The sequence below is a fragment of the Saccopteryx bilineata genome, chromosome X, assembly GCF_036850765.1.
Source record: "Saccopteryx bilineata isolate mSacBil1 chromosome X, mSacBil1_pri_phased_curated, whole genome shotgun sequence".
Classification (NCBI taxonomy): domain Eukaryota; kingdom Metazoa; phylum Chordata; class Mammalia; order Chiroptera; family Emballonuridae; genus Saccopteryx; species Saccopteryx bilineata.
Window position 1 is genome coordinate 43,400,630 of NC_089502.1, and position 16,685 is coordinate 43,417,314.

General features: G+C 47.1%; 1 protein-coding gene across 1 annotated transcript in view; it reads right to left on the minus strand.

Annotated features, from left to right (window-relative positions):
- Window positions 1–12,597, minus strand: part of FRMPD3 (FERM and PDZ domain containing 3) — a 142,657-nt gene extending 130,060 nt beyond the window's left edge. The window contains exon 1 of the mRNA XM_066249647.1: window positions 12,508–12,597. The gene's annotated coding sequence lies outside the window, so the exon portion shown is untranslated. The remainder of the gene's footprint in view (window positions 1–12,507) is intronic.
- Between the last annotated feature and the right edge of the window lie 4,088 nt (window positions 12,598–16,685).

Genomic DNA, 16,685 nt, shown 5'->3' on the forward strand with positions numbered 1-16,685 from the left:
TAATGTTGTTCAGAGAACCCAGATGGGAACTAGCTGGGAAACACATTTTTTATAATAATATAATTTTAATACAAATTATCAATATTTTAATACAAAATGACTATACAAGGGCTGAGAAAGTTGCATACTGAGTCTGAGGTCAATGGCAGCACATGTTAATGGGATGAGGAACCTCAGTGGTACAGAGAAACTGGACAGGTTTCAAGTTATAGGGGCCAGGCTATGCTGGGTCTGGGGCTCAGGTGAGGGGATGGTAGGTAGCAAATAACCTTCTGTCTGGCACTCTTACATTTGGGGAAGTTAGATTTTGAGGGTATGGCACCTGGCCTGGCTTGGCTCAAGTAAAGGGGCTAATTAGTAAAACCATGAGAGATACCTTAGTGAGATGGGCAAGGGAAGGAAAGTGAACTGGCAGATGGTCTTTGAAGGCCAGAGACTTCAATTTGATATGATGGGCAAAAGGGGGCAATTAGTGATCCTTGTAAGTACATGCCAACATATTAGGAAAAGCTCATTCTGGCCACCAGAATGAATTAAAGCTCCCACTTCAAAGCCAGAGGCTTCCTGAAGGGGAAAAAACAGCACTGCACAGGGAGTTGTGTCATCAGATGTTGCAGAGTTCAAGGGCACTATGAACCCTGAACTCTTAGCTGTCTCTTGATGTGCAGTCCCCTCTTTCGGGGTGCATTCCTCACCTGGAAGAGGAAGTAGAAGACCTGTGACTACCAACAGCTCTCTCCACAGAAATGGGTTGGGGTGTTACATACTGGATGATGTACAATTCTTCTCCCTTCTATCTACTAACAGTTCATTGAGTCCCTACAATGGGCTGTTCTGCATAGCACATGGATCAAAGAGGCTCCTAAAGAACTTACTCCTTCACTAAGTATGAAGGTGAACACTGAGGAAGTCAAGGCAATATGAGATGCTGAAATCAGGTGATAAGTTATGTTGGGGAATAGTCTGAAATCCAAATTGGAAGAGGAAGGATTGTGAGTGACCATTTTATTTTTCTCTATTTTTCCCCTGTATTCTCAACGTTTTCCACTATATATAAGTATTAGTTTCATAATCAGGAGAAATTGTAATTTAAAAAAGGAGGGTAGCCAATGAGGGCTAGAATGACTAGGAAAAGCTTCACAGCAGAGGCTGGACTTGAGCTTGTTAGAGAATGTGATGGAAGAATTTGCAGAGGTGGAGGAAAGGTGGGAGACTAGCAAGAAGATGAGTACACAGAGAGAGGAGCAAGCTCTGAGAGGGTACAGCAGGGCAGGGAAAATAAGGCAACTAGTAGAGCTTGGGGGTTAGGAATAAATAGGGTCAGGGAGGATCAGCTGTTGTGGAAAACCAGCCTCATATACTAGGGAGAGGAGTTTCTACTTGATATCATAAGCAAAAGGGAGCTATTATAGGCCTTTGAGCAGGGAAGTGACATGATGAAAGATGTTTTAAGAAGACTCCTTTGGCAGCAGCATTGAAGGATCACTTGGCAGGGAGGAGGAGGCAGCATGCAGAGACCAGTCAGGAGGCTGCTGCAGTAATCCAGACATGAGGTAATAAGAGTGTGGGCTATGATGGCGGCACAGGCAATGGTCAAGAAGGCATGGACTCACGAGGCGTTTGTGACAGATGAACTGTCAAGACATGATGTTGATTGATGGGAGGTGGGGGTGATTTCAAAGCTCAGTCTGTGGACTATTGAAAGAGAGATGGTGTCACTAATAGAGACAGACTTATGGAAGGGCTCAGGGCTACAGATCAGCACAGAGGATAAGGTTGGAGAGGAGATCCTAAGTTTGGTTTTAGTTGTAGAGATTTTAAAGTGATCATAAATTTCAAAGAGAAAATGTCCTTAAAGGTAATAGTGAAATAGAACTGGAGTTCAGGTTAAAGGCCAGGCATTACCATTTCTAGCAATCACCCAGAATGCCAAAGGAGGACAAGCTGGATTTAGACTGAGTGTGGAAACCTCTAGAGAGGGAAAAAGAAAAAAAAAGGTAAAAAAGTAGACCTAACAGCCAATTTTTATTTGGACTTTGCAGGTGACAGACTTTAAAGAGTGCAGCAACAGCAGGCTGGTGGGTCTGTTTAAAAATCCCCCTCTCTTTTCTCTCAGTGAGTGATTTCCTTACATATTAGAAAGATTACAGCTTGACTGTAGGTGACAAGATGAATATGGAACAACACTTGCTTTGTTAATCGTATCTGCATTCTCTGTAATTTCACTGATGGTGGCAACAGAAGCAGTGAGACACACAGCACCCTTGCCAGCCCTGTGAGTGAGTCTTGCAAGATCCAGAATTCTGGCCATCTTGATATAGGATCGAGAGCAAATCCCATCAACAATTAATCTGTATACCTCAGTTTACCCCTGTGTCAACTGGAAAAGCATCTGTAACTGACTGGCTTGAGTCTAGGTTAGAAATGAAAAGAAAAAGAGAACAATTACTGAAGAGAAAAATGTATAGATGACAGACAAAACTTGGGAGAGAAACCGTAAGCATAGATTGCAGCAAGATAGCCAAACCGAGAGATCTTGACTCTTACAAGGCTGACTGGAGCCAGTTGTCACCGCCATGCACTCTTCTTTCTGCTTCCAATGGGCTTTCTCTGTAAAGGGTCATAAATAAGACAACTGCCTTAGTCAGCCACTTGCAGTTCCTCTTCCAATCCCCTACTTCCATAGGTGTCTTCCACTGGGGAGACCTGCCCATGTTTCATCCACTCTCCTTCCAGCCATAACCCCTATCTCAAATAGGCAACCAGAAGACTGATAAAAGACCAAAACAGAAATCTTCAGCAAGGAAATGCTGGAGATCACTGGTCAAGAGATTATTCAGCAGTGTGTGTGTATATGTGCACACATGCATGTTCATTCAGCAATGTACCATCTGTTCCTGTTTTCCCAGTGGGTTTGGAGCACAAGAAAAGAGAGGCCTGTTTGGGGGGTCCTACCCCCAGAGCTGAGCTCTCTTGGTGGTTAGGAGCCCACAGCCTGGGAAGACTTACTATCCCCTCATTTATCTTTAGAAGGCATCATTTTCTCCCATAAGAAAAACTAGTAAAAAGAAGGGGGCTAAAATCTCACAAATATCCCTTGACGTGCAGTTATCCATTCCTCTCTAGCCCAGGGATGAGGCACTAGGCCCAGACACCTGCCCAGGGCCAAAATTCTGTGAACTGGGCAGGAGGGTGAAAGCTGGTGGAGGAAGCAAATGAGCAGGCAGAGGCATCTCCCATCACGCTCCCACTCACCTGTGGACTCTTCTCTTATTTCTTTCATATAAGCTGTAACAACAGGGCTCCAGCTGGCATTAAAGTGCTATGGCAGCTCTTGCCATGCCCTGGAACAGGTGTGATCTCCACTGGGACAGTCCCAAGTGCTGAGAGGAGTTTTTAAACTGATTCTGCCAAAAAAGTTCAAAGGAATCTCCTTGTTTTGAGCAGGTTCCACAGGTCTTGGGAGCTTTAAACAGAAAGCCCCTGCTTCTAAACTCCTTGTTGGGGAGTATGGTACTCAGAACCTCAGCTCAGCTGTCATCTCAACTGTATACTGCAGCCAGATTCTCCACTGTTCACTCTTTCAGGTTGTGGCATTGAGGGCATTGAGGCCTCAGTGAAAATCTACTTGACTTGGGATGATTAAATGGTTAACCCATTGCCATTTTACTGCTAGTGAAATTCAGCCACATGAAGGCAAGGGGCAAAAAAAAAAAAAGTGTAAGTATTAAGGCTAAGAAGGAGAGAGCAAATAAGAAAAACAGTATCTACTTGGTAGTTTACCTGCCAGGCCAATGCCTTAAGTGCATTTTGGATCTGACCTTCCTCTCTATGCTCACTGCCACCATTACCTCTCACTCGGATTGCTGTAGTATTTTACAAGCAGGTCTCAATCCTTGTATTCCAATCAAATCTGATTCTTATTGCATGGCTAACTATCTTAAAACACTTCACGTTAATTGTCCAGCAGCCTTTCAGAGTGTTCCCAAGTCCAAATCCCTCATGCTAACATCAAAGGGCCTTCAAATCAAGGCACTCCTTAACCAGCAAGTCATTTTTCCCCATTGCACCTCCACACCCCCTTTCTTCTAATCAGACCTCCTTCTCACTTTTGTTTGATCATATCATAACCATCTCCATTTCCGGCCATGTCCCTAAATATGCCACCCCCTTGGAAGCCTGCTCTTTTTCTAGTTAACAATCTCAATTTCACACATTATTCAAAATCTAACTCAAGTTCAACCTTTTCTGGGAAGCCTTTTCCTCCATTCCAGCTCATGCTGCGGACTCTCTCTGTGCCCTGAAATGCCACAGTACTTACTGTTTAGAGTATATAGTGTGGAATATAATTGTTTCCCAACTTGTATTATTCTTAGTTGCTTCATATGATTAAGTATTATTTTTCTGGTAAATTATGAATTTCTAAAGATCGGACCTTTTGCACTCCCCTTCTCACCACAACATTGATATTGGGCTAGATCCAGGAGCACTAAATAGATTCCTCTTCCTTAACTCCAAAATTAAGGGAGAATGAGATGAATGATGCCCTCTGAGGATCTTCCATATCTGTTCCCTCCCCTTTCTCAAAAGAAGGTTTAGGTGGTTGAGGAGCTAAGGCTGCCCAGAAAGACCTAGCCAGCCAATAGGCTGTTGGATCTCTAGTTTCAATACACTCCCACCTCTTAAGGCTTTCCTAGCAATCAATAATGCTGCTTAAGTGATCAATCTGAGACACAATGGGCTGCAGGGGCCAGTGTTTGATTAACTCCGGAGAATAAATGTATTCTGGAACAGACAGAGCAGGGAGGGAGGAGCAGGAGAGAAAGCAGAAGAAAGATGAGCTGTGGGAAGGGAGAGGGAGAGAAGGTTTTATGAATGAGGATAAATAGGATGAAGCTGAAAGTAGTTCTCACCTGATCTGATTCAACAGCTAAAGCAAGTTCTTACTGAGGCAGATAAATAATCTTGGGGCTTTCTCAGAGCCCAGTGAATATATAGAGACTACTGGACAATTTCTGACCTTAGCAAAATCATTGCTGTCATGGTCTACTGAGGGCCTAAGAAGTTGCAGGCTCCATATTGTATGGATAAGTAGGTGTGTGCTGGAGACTTCAGGAGACCCAAAGGAAGGGCTAGGGTCTTGAACTATGCTCATTGGCTGGGTCTACAGAAATCCCAAGCTCTGGCACCCTTCAGTTCTCCACCCAAGACTGGTGACTCTGATATCCATGATGATATGGGATAGCTGGCTCATCTTCAAGGATGAGATTAGAATTACCTTCTCTCTGTCCATTGGTATACATACTATCTCTCCTCCCAAGACTCTGAGGCAGGATATAAGATTATTTGGCAGTTATTAAAAAATAAGGGTTTCTTTCCTGAAAATTTTCTGGAGGACCCAAATTTCTATACCACTAATTACAATTTTTCTGAGAAAGATAGCGCTATCTGGAAAAAGAGTATATGGTGTATTACTGTAAGAAAGTTCCTCTGTTAATCTAACCATGATTTCTGTTACTCTCATCATCCTTCACAGACGATGGTATTATTACTCTCGCTACCATGCAGACTCAGAGCCTCAGAATCATCTTTGATTCTTCTTCCTTTCTCCTCCCACTCATCCAATTGATAGATAAATCATGTTTTTTCTACCGCCAAAATCTATCCACCTACCTCCTTCATCTATCCCTATCTAGCCACTTACCTGGTCTTCATGCTTCCAAGATGGCCCCATTTTATTCAATCTCTCAAAGGTGTGTGTGTGTGTGGGGGGGAGACCTGAATCGAATCAAGACCAAAGCTAACTTCCACTCACAAGAGATAAAAGGGAGAGTGGAATAATCTAAATGACAAGAGGAAGCAGACAAATCAGAATGTGGGACAGTGTTCAGAACAAGTAACCTGACTTCTCTAACAAGTCAGAGAGAAGGTACTGTTGAAAGTGCCTTAAGCGACACATTGACCAAATGTAATGTATGGCGCTTATTTGCATCTTGATTCTAACAAGCCAACTATAAAACATGTTTTAAGACAAGTGAGGACATTTGATTATGAACTAAGTGATGGATAATACAAAAGCATTATTGTTACTTTTGTTAGATATGTTAATGGTAGTGCAGTTAATGAGAAAGTGTTCATTTTTTAAAAGATGCATAGAGAAATATAAGGGGTAAAATGACATAACTGATGTTTAAAATTTATTTTAAAATACTTCGGCAAAGAAAAAAAAAGGAAAAATGAAGCAAATATGGCAGAGCCCTGATGATTACTTAATGTGGATATTGAGTTACTATATGACATTACTATACTATTTTCTCTGGATTTTTTTGAGAGATGTTCATAATTAAGAAAAAGCAAAAGTCATCCACCATACCCCAGTCCACCTTCTTGCTTTATCTTTCACTCCTATCTCATTTCTCTATGACACAGCTGCCCTAAGTTCTTGCTCAAGGAATTCCTGTCTGAACTTCACCCCCTTACTTACTCATTAATTCATTTGTTTATTCAACAACTATCTGTTAAGGACCTCTAATATGCATTAGGCTATGTAAATGTAAAAATGACTGAGTTGAAACAAGGAGCTTTCAGCAGCTAGCACAGCACCTTGCACATAATAGGTGCTCAGTAAATGTTTACTGAACTGATATGCAGGGAGAGATGTGATAGACTCCCTCTTTAACTTGAACCAATAATTATTCAATCCAACCCAACAAATGCTTATTGAACACTTACTATGTCTAAGGTATTGTCTGCTATGGTGTTAAAAAAAGAGATGAAAAACATCATGTTCTTTCCCTCACTGAATTTATAATGTAGATAAGGCATACATATATGAGAAGTGGTATTTGTATGTGAAAAATGAATGATTCAACAATAATAATGGAGTGAATCAGCAATGTACTTGCCAAATGTATTTTGGAGAAAATAAGTGCAGGAGGAGTTGAGGGGAGCAAGAAAGATCATTTCAGTCTAGAATGATCAGAGAAGACTTAACAAAAGAGGTGAATTTGAATGTAAAGTTGTAGAATAGATATTGTGTTATTGATTAGGAAAAGAGCTTAGAAAGAGAACAGAGGGCAATTCCTGGCTAGTGGAATGGCATGAGTAGAATGCAAAAAAAAAAAAAAAATGTACAGAAGACATGGTTAAGAGACCCTGAGGAAAGAAATTTGGCTGTCGTACAGGCCCATATAGGTCTGTGTTTCTCAAGTATACCAAATACATCAGCATCACTTAGGGAACTTTATAAAATGCGTGTTCCTTGACTCTATCTCCCAGAACTACTGAAGCAGAAGCTCAGGCAGTGGAACCCATGAATATGCATTTTAACAAGTTCCCCCACATGATTTTTGAGACACATTAAAATTTGAGGATTCGGCCCTGGCCGGTTGGCTCAGCGGTAGAGCGTCGGCCTGGCGTGCAGAAGTCCCGGGTTCGATTCCCGGCCAGGGCACACAGGAGAAGCGCCCATTTGCTTCTCCACCCCGCCTCCTTCCTCTCTGTCTCTCTCTTCCCCTCCCGCAGCCAAGGCTCCATTGGAGCAAAAGATGGCCCGGGCGCTGGGGATGGCTCCTTGGCCTCTGCCCCAGGCGATAGAGTGGCTCTGGTCGCAGCAGAGCGACGCCCCGGAGGGGCAGAGCATCGCCCCCTGGTGGGCGTGCCGGGTGGATCCCAGTGGGGTGCATGTGGGAGCCTGTCTGACTGTCTCTCCCCGTTTCCAGCTTCAGAAAAATACAAAAAAAAATTTGAGGATTCATGATGTGGACAAAAAGTAGGAGATGAAGTTGGAAGAATACACAGTGTTAGGCCCCCTCAAGGAGAGCCTGGACTGCTCAGGCTAAGGAGACTGAAATGATCCCACAGGTAATCAGATATCATTCCTGAAATAGGTTGATCCGAAGTGTCATGAATAAAGGATATTTAGGAATATTAATCTGGCAGGTGTGTGTATTGTGGACCGGAAAGGAAAGAGACTAGTGCAGTGTAGACATGAGGTGGTAGCAGGGAGCAGGGTGAACCAGGAGAGAGTCAGAGATGGTTCTGAGATTTCTAGTCTGGGAGATTAGAAGTCTTGTGTAACAAAGAGGTCAGAAGAGCAAGGAATCTTCGAGAGATAACAAGCTGAATTTGTGAATGTGGAGTCTGACATGATGGCAGACTATCCAAAGGGAAATGTTCAGGAAGTAGCTAGAAATATAAGGCTGAAATATGTATAGTAGAGGGGTTAAGCTGGGACTACAGAAGTGGAAATAGACAGTAGAGGGGGAAGCCATAACAGGGCTTCATGTTTTTGCCATCAGAGGACAAAGCAACAGGAGCCAGAGAACACACAGGTTTGAGGGGTTGGAGGTAGAACTAGCAAAACAGAGAAAAGGGGAAGAGTCACCGGGGTATAAGGGTACCCAAATACTACAACCAGGCAGAGACTTCTTCAATAAGCTAGGAGTGGCTAGCAGTGCGGCTAATGCCAAAGTGAAGTTTAAGGCTCTGAAAAGGTGACTAGCTATGACATGCATACAGAGAAACCTGCTGATCTCATGTTTATCAACATCAACAGTCACACTGGCTCCTACATGTAACAGGCCTTCTCTCTCTCTCTCTCTCCCTCCCTCCCTCCCTCCCTCCCTCCCTTCCTCTGTCTCTCTCTGTCTCTCCCCCCAGTCATAAACACATACACACACACACAGACACACACACACACACTGATAACTGATTTCCCAGCTCATTTTCTGACTGCCCAAGGGAGTAGGTACTAGTGTACCACAGGGCTGTTCACATTTCATTGAAGGATGGTGCCCTCAGAAAAGGGGACGCTGCCTGTAGTGGGTGAGAAATCATAAAGATTCCTGCCCTCTCCTTACCAGTTCAGCTGAGTGGGGACTGCAAAGGAGGGAAGAGGGCAGGTTTCCCTCCCCTTGCTCCCCCCTTCCCTCCCCCTGGCCCCTAGCCCTCAGATTTCTCAGCAGAGCTGCAAGGTGAGGTCCATTTTGAGAGTCCTTCGTTTTGGCTGCTAATAATGTAAAAGAATGTTTTTTTCCTTCTGAATTTATGGTAAGAAGGAAAACAGAAGTCCTTGAGAGAAGAGCCAGACAGAGTTTTCTGTTGCCAATGCTAATAGCGTTAAGGCTGGCCCACAGCTGAAGCTCTTTCTCCCAGGGACCTGTTCCGGTAAGGGTCTTCACCCAGAATAGATGGGGACCTTCTCAGCTCTAGAATTGATTGCTAGGACCTCTGGGAAGGCTTAACCCTGAGAAGTCAAACTTACCTTCATAAGCCTTATTTCCTATAATTTGCTCTAAATGTGTGTGTGTATGTGTGTGTCTGTGTCTGTTTAGGTTCTCTATGTAATTTGCATGTGTGTGTGTAATCTGTGTGTGTGTGTGTGTGTGTGTCTTTTATGGCTTCAGCTAGCCCAGAGGCTCCAAAAGCACAGGATCCTTCTATTGCTTTTGATGCTGCTCCCTCAGGGTACCTTGTCTGGTGCTGGCCCACAGAGCCCGATCATTTCTGTCCAGTGGGGGTGGGTGGGTACAGAGTGCTTCTGTTGTATTGCATCCCACCCATGCTATTTCCAGGGGCTGGAATTGCGGACTCCTGTGGTGGGGTGGTGCCACACCAATGCCTTTCTTCTTCCCATACCACCCTGAAAGCCCCCATACTTACCCTCACACTCCAGGACTGCAGCTGCAGCACCCCACCCCACCCTTTTGCCCCTTTGCCTTGCCCAGCTTGCTGCTGTTATCAGTAATCCAGGGCTTTCCTGTTGTACTTTTTCAACTATTGCTCCCAAAATTCCTCATTGATGGCAAAACCCCCAAATATGGCCACACAGCTCATTTCCTAAGACCCTGGAACTGCATCATTCACCAAAGGGAGAGGTCCCCTGCCTCATTCAAAATGGGGCCTACAGCACCCTAGGAGTCCCCAGCCCCCTCACCCACAGGAGCAGAAGCTCCACAGCACCAACAACATCACTTACTTGCGTTTATGGGGGCACTTGCTGGCTTCAGGCTCCAGCTCCAACAGTCTGGGTCAGGAAGCATGCCAGAAGCCTGGGGCTCCCACCACACTCCTCTGGCCAGCCTTCTCTCTCTGGTGGCGATAAGCCCACATTTGCAAGGCAATTGTGGTGGTGGGTGTCCATGGGAGAGAGGGGAGGATCTCTCCACATACAGCAAAACAGTGTTTCTTTCCAGCTTAGATCATATCCCCTCCCTTCTCAGAATCCTGCAGTGGCTCCCAATCGCCTCTTACTAAATTTTAAATCTCTCTGTGGGCCTCAGATCCCTTAATAATTATATCCCACCTTCCCACATCCTCGCTCCCACACACACACATCATGCCTAACTGGGGGCCAGTCATAGACAGCAGACAATATCACAAGGGTTCCTGCCAAGGTCCTGCCACAGGTGCCTGAAAGCCCCACCAACCCAGCCATTCCATCGCCTCCTTTAAAAATGTAAATGTTACCTGAGAGGCGAAGGCAGTCGACAATTACCAGCTATTAACACACTTTGGCCAGGCAGGGATTCTGTCATCAGAAATGACCAAGCAGAGAGCGAAGCCCCGCCTAAATGGCCTAAGGGGGCGGGAGAGGGGACTCAGAGACGCCTGGAGCAGCCTGTGGGAGGGGTGCAGGGAAGGGGCGCTGATATGGAAGCCATCTCCATCACGACTTCACCAAGGACTACAGATTGACTTGAAGTCTCTACTTAAAATCAGTCAAACCCACTGATGCCCCCCCCCGGAAATCTTACTTCACCCTCCACACGCACATCATATCTACTTCATGACAAACTACTGAGGTTGAATTGCTTCTGTACACATAAACAAATAACCCACAAAATTCGGTAGAAGCTGGCATGTCTGCTAGGCATGGCTTGTTGAGGTCTGGGAGGGGGTTTGGGGGGGGGGGAGACTGAGCCTTTTGCTCAGTGGAAATAGCAAAGGCTTCTTGGGAAGCTCAACTCAGCTCCCAGGAAGCGGGAACTGGGTCCCCCAGCTTCTTCTGCAGTGAGTTTGACTCGCAGGGAAGGGAAAGGGATTCCTGGTCTCGGATCTGAGGGCCCGGGTGCTTTGGCAATTCAGACACCGGGCCCTCCAGGCCAAAATGTGCGCCTTTTACCCCGAGCTTCCAGCGTGGAAAACTCACTCCGAGCTTCTCCCTGAGTCAGCAGAGTCTCTCACCCTCCTCTCGGGGAAGGGCGCCCCCAAGGGATCCTTGGTCTTATAACAACTTCTCTAATGGGCAGGAGTCCAGAGACTGCCCCGCCCTCCGCAAGAGCTGCAGGATGCTGAGACCACCCGGAGAGCTCTGCAGCCGGACAAAGATGCCAAAGGGAGGGGGGCAGGTCTGGCAGAATTCCGTGTACACTGTGATCAAGGGCTCTTTGGTAACAGCTGGAAGGGTGGGGTTACCACCTGCTTCTGGGGGAAGGTGTCAAGCATTTGCCCCTGGTGTGGTTTCAGTGTGTGTGGTTGTGTGTGTGTATGGGGGTGTGTGTGGGAGGGGGGAGCCCAGGAGCTCGGATGTGGACAGGCACGACTATGAGACTTGGGAATTCTTTTTGCCAGAATGGAGTTAAGGGCTCCGGCGGAGGTGTCCACTGTAGCTTAGGTTGGGGTTGGCTGTGTTTTTGTGTGGTGGAGCAGCAGGTACTGGATCTGCAGTAATGTGCAGTTGTCATGTAGTTTCTCAGGGACGTTCTGAGAAAACACACACACATACACACTCTCCAAGCTCCGGAGCACCAGGCTGGGGATTAGAGGTGTGTGTGCGCGCGTGTGTGTGTTTCTGTGTGTGTCTGTGCGCGCGCGCACACACACATGTTTTAGCTGCGCTGGGGAGGGGGTGCGTATTGCTAGCTGTGTGTTTGGGTGACTGCTTTATTATTATCCCCCTGGGAAGGGGCAAGTGTATCTGTGTGTGTGTGTGTGTGTGTGTGTGTGTTTTGTATTTGGATGAGGTGACTGTGTAGCTCCGCGCCGGGTATACGGTGCGGCTGTATGTGCGTGTGTGTGCGTCCGTGTCCGCGTGTGAACATGGCCTCGGGAACCACGCACATGCTTCGGAGAGCTGTTTCTGGCAGCCCTAGGACTCGGGCTTCTCCGGGCACTCCGGCTAAGTGGTTCTGTCTCAGCAGCCAGGCCCCGCGTCTCGCCAGCTCTCCCAACTGTGCCCACAGCCCCGGCGCGCACACAAAGGCTCCATAATGAACGCGCTGCACTCCCCTGCACTCGCCCTCTCACCCTGCAACACACCGGCCAAGGCTAGCCCGCCAAGCTGGAGACTCACTGAGGCGCTGGGACGCACCCGGCCGCTGCTTTCACCTGCCTGAACTCTGGGATGCCCGACGCTCTGCGCCCCCTGCCTTGGCCCAGGCTCCCGGGGGCGCCCAAGCGCCAGTAGCCCCCAAACCTGCCCGGGGCGGCACGCTCCCGCTGCGACCCATCCCTGGTGGGGCTGGAACTACGGGCGCGCCCCCCTGAAGGCAGCGCGCCTCTTACCTTCCTCCTCTGCCTTCTCTTCCTCCTCCTCTTATTCCGCGGCGCGGCGCGGTGGCGGCGAAAGCGGCGGGACTAGGGAGCTGGTGTCCCCAAGCTCCGTACGGGCGTGTGGCTTAGTGGCGCCGGGCGGCAGGACGGGCGGAGGTTGGCGGGGCGGCAGCAGCCGGCCTGGGACGCTGGGAGCCGGCGCGCAGCCGGCAGGCTGCGGGCAAGCTGGCAGCGGCGCGCGCGGACTCCTCCGGCGGGCTCCATGGCTGCGCCGCGGGCGGCACCATCGCCGTGACTTGCTCGTCGCTTTCTCGCTCTGGGAGTGCGGCAGGCGGCGAGGTGACGGATGGCGGAGAGGCGGCCGGACAGCGGAGAAGGGGAGGGGAGAAGGGGCGGAGGGAGGGGGAAGGGGAGGGGGAGAAAGAGAGGAGTGCAGAATGAGGGGCCTCTCCCGAGCTTCCCGACCCTCGAGTGCTGGCGTCGGTTTCCCAGAACGGGAACGCAGCTTAAAGGTGCAGCTCCCGGCTCGGGTCACAACTAAAAATAAGCACAAAATTAAAAATTGGGGAATGAATTTCCCAAACCCAGCCCTCAGTCCAGCGCAGCCTCACTTCTTGAAGCTAACCATTTCATCTGGGCTCTGCCGGGAACTGCTGGTAGCTGAGAGGGCAAACCCGTCTCCAAAGTGAACTAGGGAAGGGTGGGGGGACTGAACTGAGAAGAAGTGACGAGCAGAATGCTCGCTTAGGGACTCCTTTCCCTGGCCCCTGACCGTGCCGTCCTGAGCTCTCCTTGGTCTCTGTGCTCGTCTTCTGCTGGGGTTGTCCTCCCTGCAGCTCCTCTCCAAGTACCTCGGCCAACAGCCAACGCACCTAGAGTTTCGGCTTCGGCTCAGGCTCCTGCTCTCAGCACCTCGCCAGCCCTGGCATGCGAGCTCTTTCGAGCCCAGGCCCTGCCCTAGAGCCCACCTCAGGAAGGGATCGACCTGCTAGGGGGCAGAGGTCCACTTAGCGCGTGCGATTGCCTTGGTGAGAAGGGAAGGAGGCTAAGGGGTGTGTGTGTGTGTGTGTGTGTGTGTGTGTGTGTGTAGAACCTTCTTTCCCTCTGCTGGTGAACACACACACACACACACACACACACACACACACCGAAAAAGAGCCGCTAAGGCACGCAGCACAGTGTCTGATAAATGATCGCAGGACATTTTTTTTAGAGACATGCTTTGAATATTAAACATGTGGCTGCTTAGATTCAAGAAGGGCTGTTGGTCTCCTAGCCGGCTCCAGACCCCTTTGGAGGAGTTTGGGGTCCAGGAAGAAAGTCTTTTCTCCCAATATCTCAAAGGGCAGCCTCGGTGGGGGGATGGGAAGGACTAGAAAGCTGGACAGTGGGTCTGGAAGAGCAAAATCGGGGCCAGGGAAGAGCAGAGCAGAAGGAAGAGGTGGAATCGAAGAGCCTCTGGTGATACCAAATGCATGGCGAATTTCCAAGTGTCAGAGGAACCTCAGAAAGATAGTAAACATGGGTACATTTGGCCCCAGCAGTTCCAAGGTAAAAGATTAACCATTCTCAGTTTCCTTGTGTGTCCAGACTCTGGAAGGGAAGCTTTTGTGAAAAAGGGACCCATTCCAGTTGGAATCTTTTCCTCACCGCCAGTTCCATTTAAGCATTTGGGTAAAGGAGACTGAAGGGCTACTGAAGGGCAATTGCAGGACAGGAGGACGGTTTTGTAAGCTGTGTGGAACTTCCAGGATCCAGAGTTCCGAGTGCAGGACACCGTGACTTCCCATAGTTGGTATCAGCACTAGAGTAGCTGACAAGCCGATCCGGCTGTCTGTCCACTGAGCACACTGTTTTGCTTACTACCTAGTATTTCCTACTGGGGAGAAAAGGTTAGAAATTCTCTGCATCTGGATGAGGGTACCCTAGGCAGGAAAAACAGGTTGATGAGATTATTAAAAATGGATGGTAAGTGAAAGTAAAGACATGTAGAAAGAGAAACAGCATTTCTGGCAAATGCTCAGGCAGACCCACACACAAAAGGATGTTCTGAAGAGCAACACACACAGAGTCACACATGGGGCCACAGACATGCTGAGGTAATACAAAGAAGAAGGAGGAGGACAAGGTAAGGAGAAGGAGAGGAAGAAAAAGAGGAAAGGAAGAAGAAAGGGGAAGAGAAGGAGAAGAGGGAAGGAAGGAAGAAGAAAGAGGAGGAGGAGGAAGGAAGAAGAAAACTCATCTAGCCAGAAAAGTGACTTAGACTTAAATTCTAATCCTTCCAAAAGAGAGAGGTGAAGATAAGCAAGGAAGAGTCGGACTCCTGTCTCCAGGGATTAGAGAGAGTGCCAGGAATCAGCTGTCCAGTGTGAACAATGGTGTTTGCTCCCAGACAGTCGGCTGGTTTCCTGGAGGGAGGTGTCTCAGGTGGAGGGGGGATCCCCTCAGAGTCCCCTGATTTTTACCCATTTCCTTCCTTATTAATAATAATACAGATACCAACAAGTTGGTTTGTATAAGTTCTTTCAATAAAACTCAACGGGTTAATAACTAAAATAAGTGCACTTTATGATTCTGATTAACCACTTTCTGCTGCTTGCTTGGCTCACTGGCAGCATACGCCTGGGTTCTAGTCAATCTGCTAGGTAGTAAACAAAAGTAGAGAAGGGGTAGCAAAGGGGGGAGAGTATTGGGAAGGACTGTGTCACCGGAAAAATGCATGCATGAGGGCTCCTGGGTGACCACTGAGGCACTGTATAGTTTAGAAGACTGATTAAGTGCATAACTTTAGGAATCTCTTTCTTATTAGGTGGGTCACTTAACCTCTCTGAGCCCTAATTGTGAGATGGAGATGATGACAGAATCTATCTCTTAGAGTTATTGAGAATATTAAATGAGATAATATATGTGAAAGTTTCCAAGAAGTGGTAGCTGTCATCCCTTGTCAAGACCAATTTGCCTTCTAGTCAACTACAAAAATGTTTCTGGTTTTGTTCTTATTCTGCTCAATTCCAATATGAAGTGATGGAGCATCTGCATTGTTTCTTGCTCTTGGTCATAGTGAGTTCTCCAGCTTGCATGCACATAACTGATTTCATTTCCAAAGGAGAACTTTCCCCATCATCAGAGAATCACATAAGTAGGATTTGTTTGTTTTTTGTTTAACAAACTGTGTGCTCCTTATGCTCAACAGATTTGAGGAAGGAGGAAAAGCAGGAGGCAGAGTACAAGGAAGGTTCTTTAACATTCTTAACCCTGTGCCAAAATGCCGCAAAATTAACACTTGCGTGTTCAGCTGGAACCATCTTTCCAGTCTCACTGAAATTTAGTAAGGAAGATCCCCTCAGGTAAGAGTTCAGCTTCTTCAATCACGTGACAGTTGGATAACAAATGAAGAACTTCTACCCAGAAGTCTATTTTCTACCGAAATGAATACATTGTGACAAGGCTAATAAGTGGCAGTATTTTTCTCCCCTGCAATCTGAGAATGGAAGAAAGGAACCCAGCCTTATGGCGCCCTGGACTGTAAGAGACTATCTTGGATTCCAGTAATAATTGTAATACTGGCTACCATGTATGATCTTATCACTCACTGCAAATTGGTTGCTATGTAAACACTCTTAAGAAAAAGAGAATGGTACTTCATCTCTGCAGATACAATTAGTTCCACTTCCCTGGTAGGATCTCTAGCTAGCCTTGAGAGCTTTACATGCATTAACTCATTTCATGATCAACCCTCTTACCTAGGGAGCATCATCATCCTTATTTTACAGAGGAAGAAACCAAGACTCCCATTGCAGTAGGTAGAGGAAGCTGGATTCTAACTTTGTAATAACAATTAATAGTAATAATAACTATAATTTTAACCTTTTTGAGCACTTATTATAGTTTGTCCTGTGCTGGCAATTTGCATGTGTTATCATATTTAATCCTCACAATAAATGTGAGAGGGTGGGTACTATGATTATGATGACTATTTTGGGTTTTTTTTTTTTAAATTTTTTTTTATTTTATTTATTAATTTTTAGAGAGAGAGGAGAGAGAGAGAGAGAAGGGGAGGGAGGAGCAGGAAGCATCAACTCCCATATGTGCCTTGACCGGGCAAGCCCAAGGTTTCGAACCGGCAACCTCAGTGTTCCAGGTCGACGCTTTATCCCACTGCGCCACCACAGGTCAGGCTATTTTGGGTT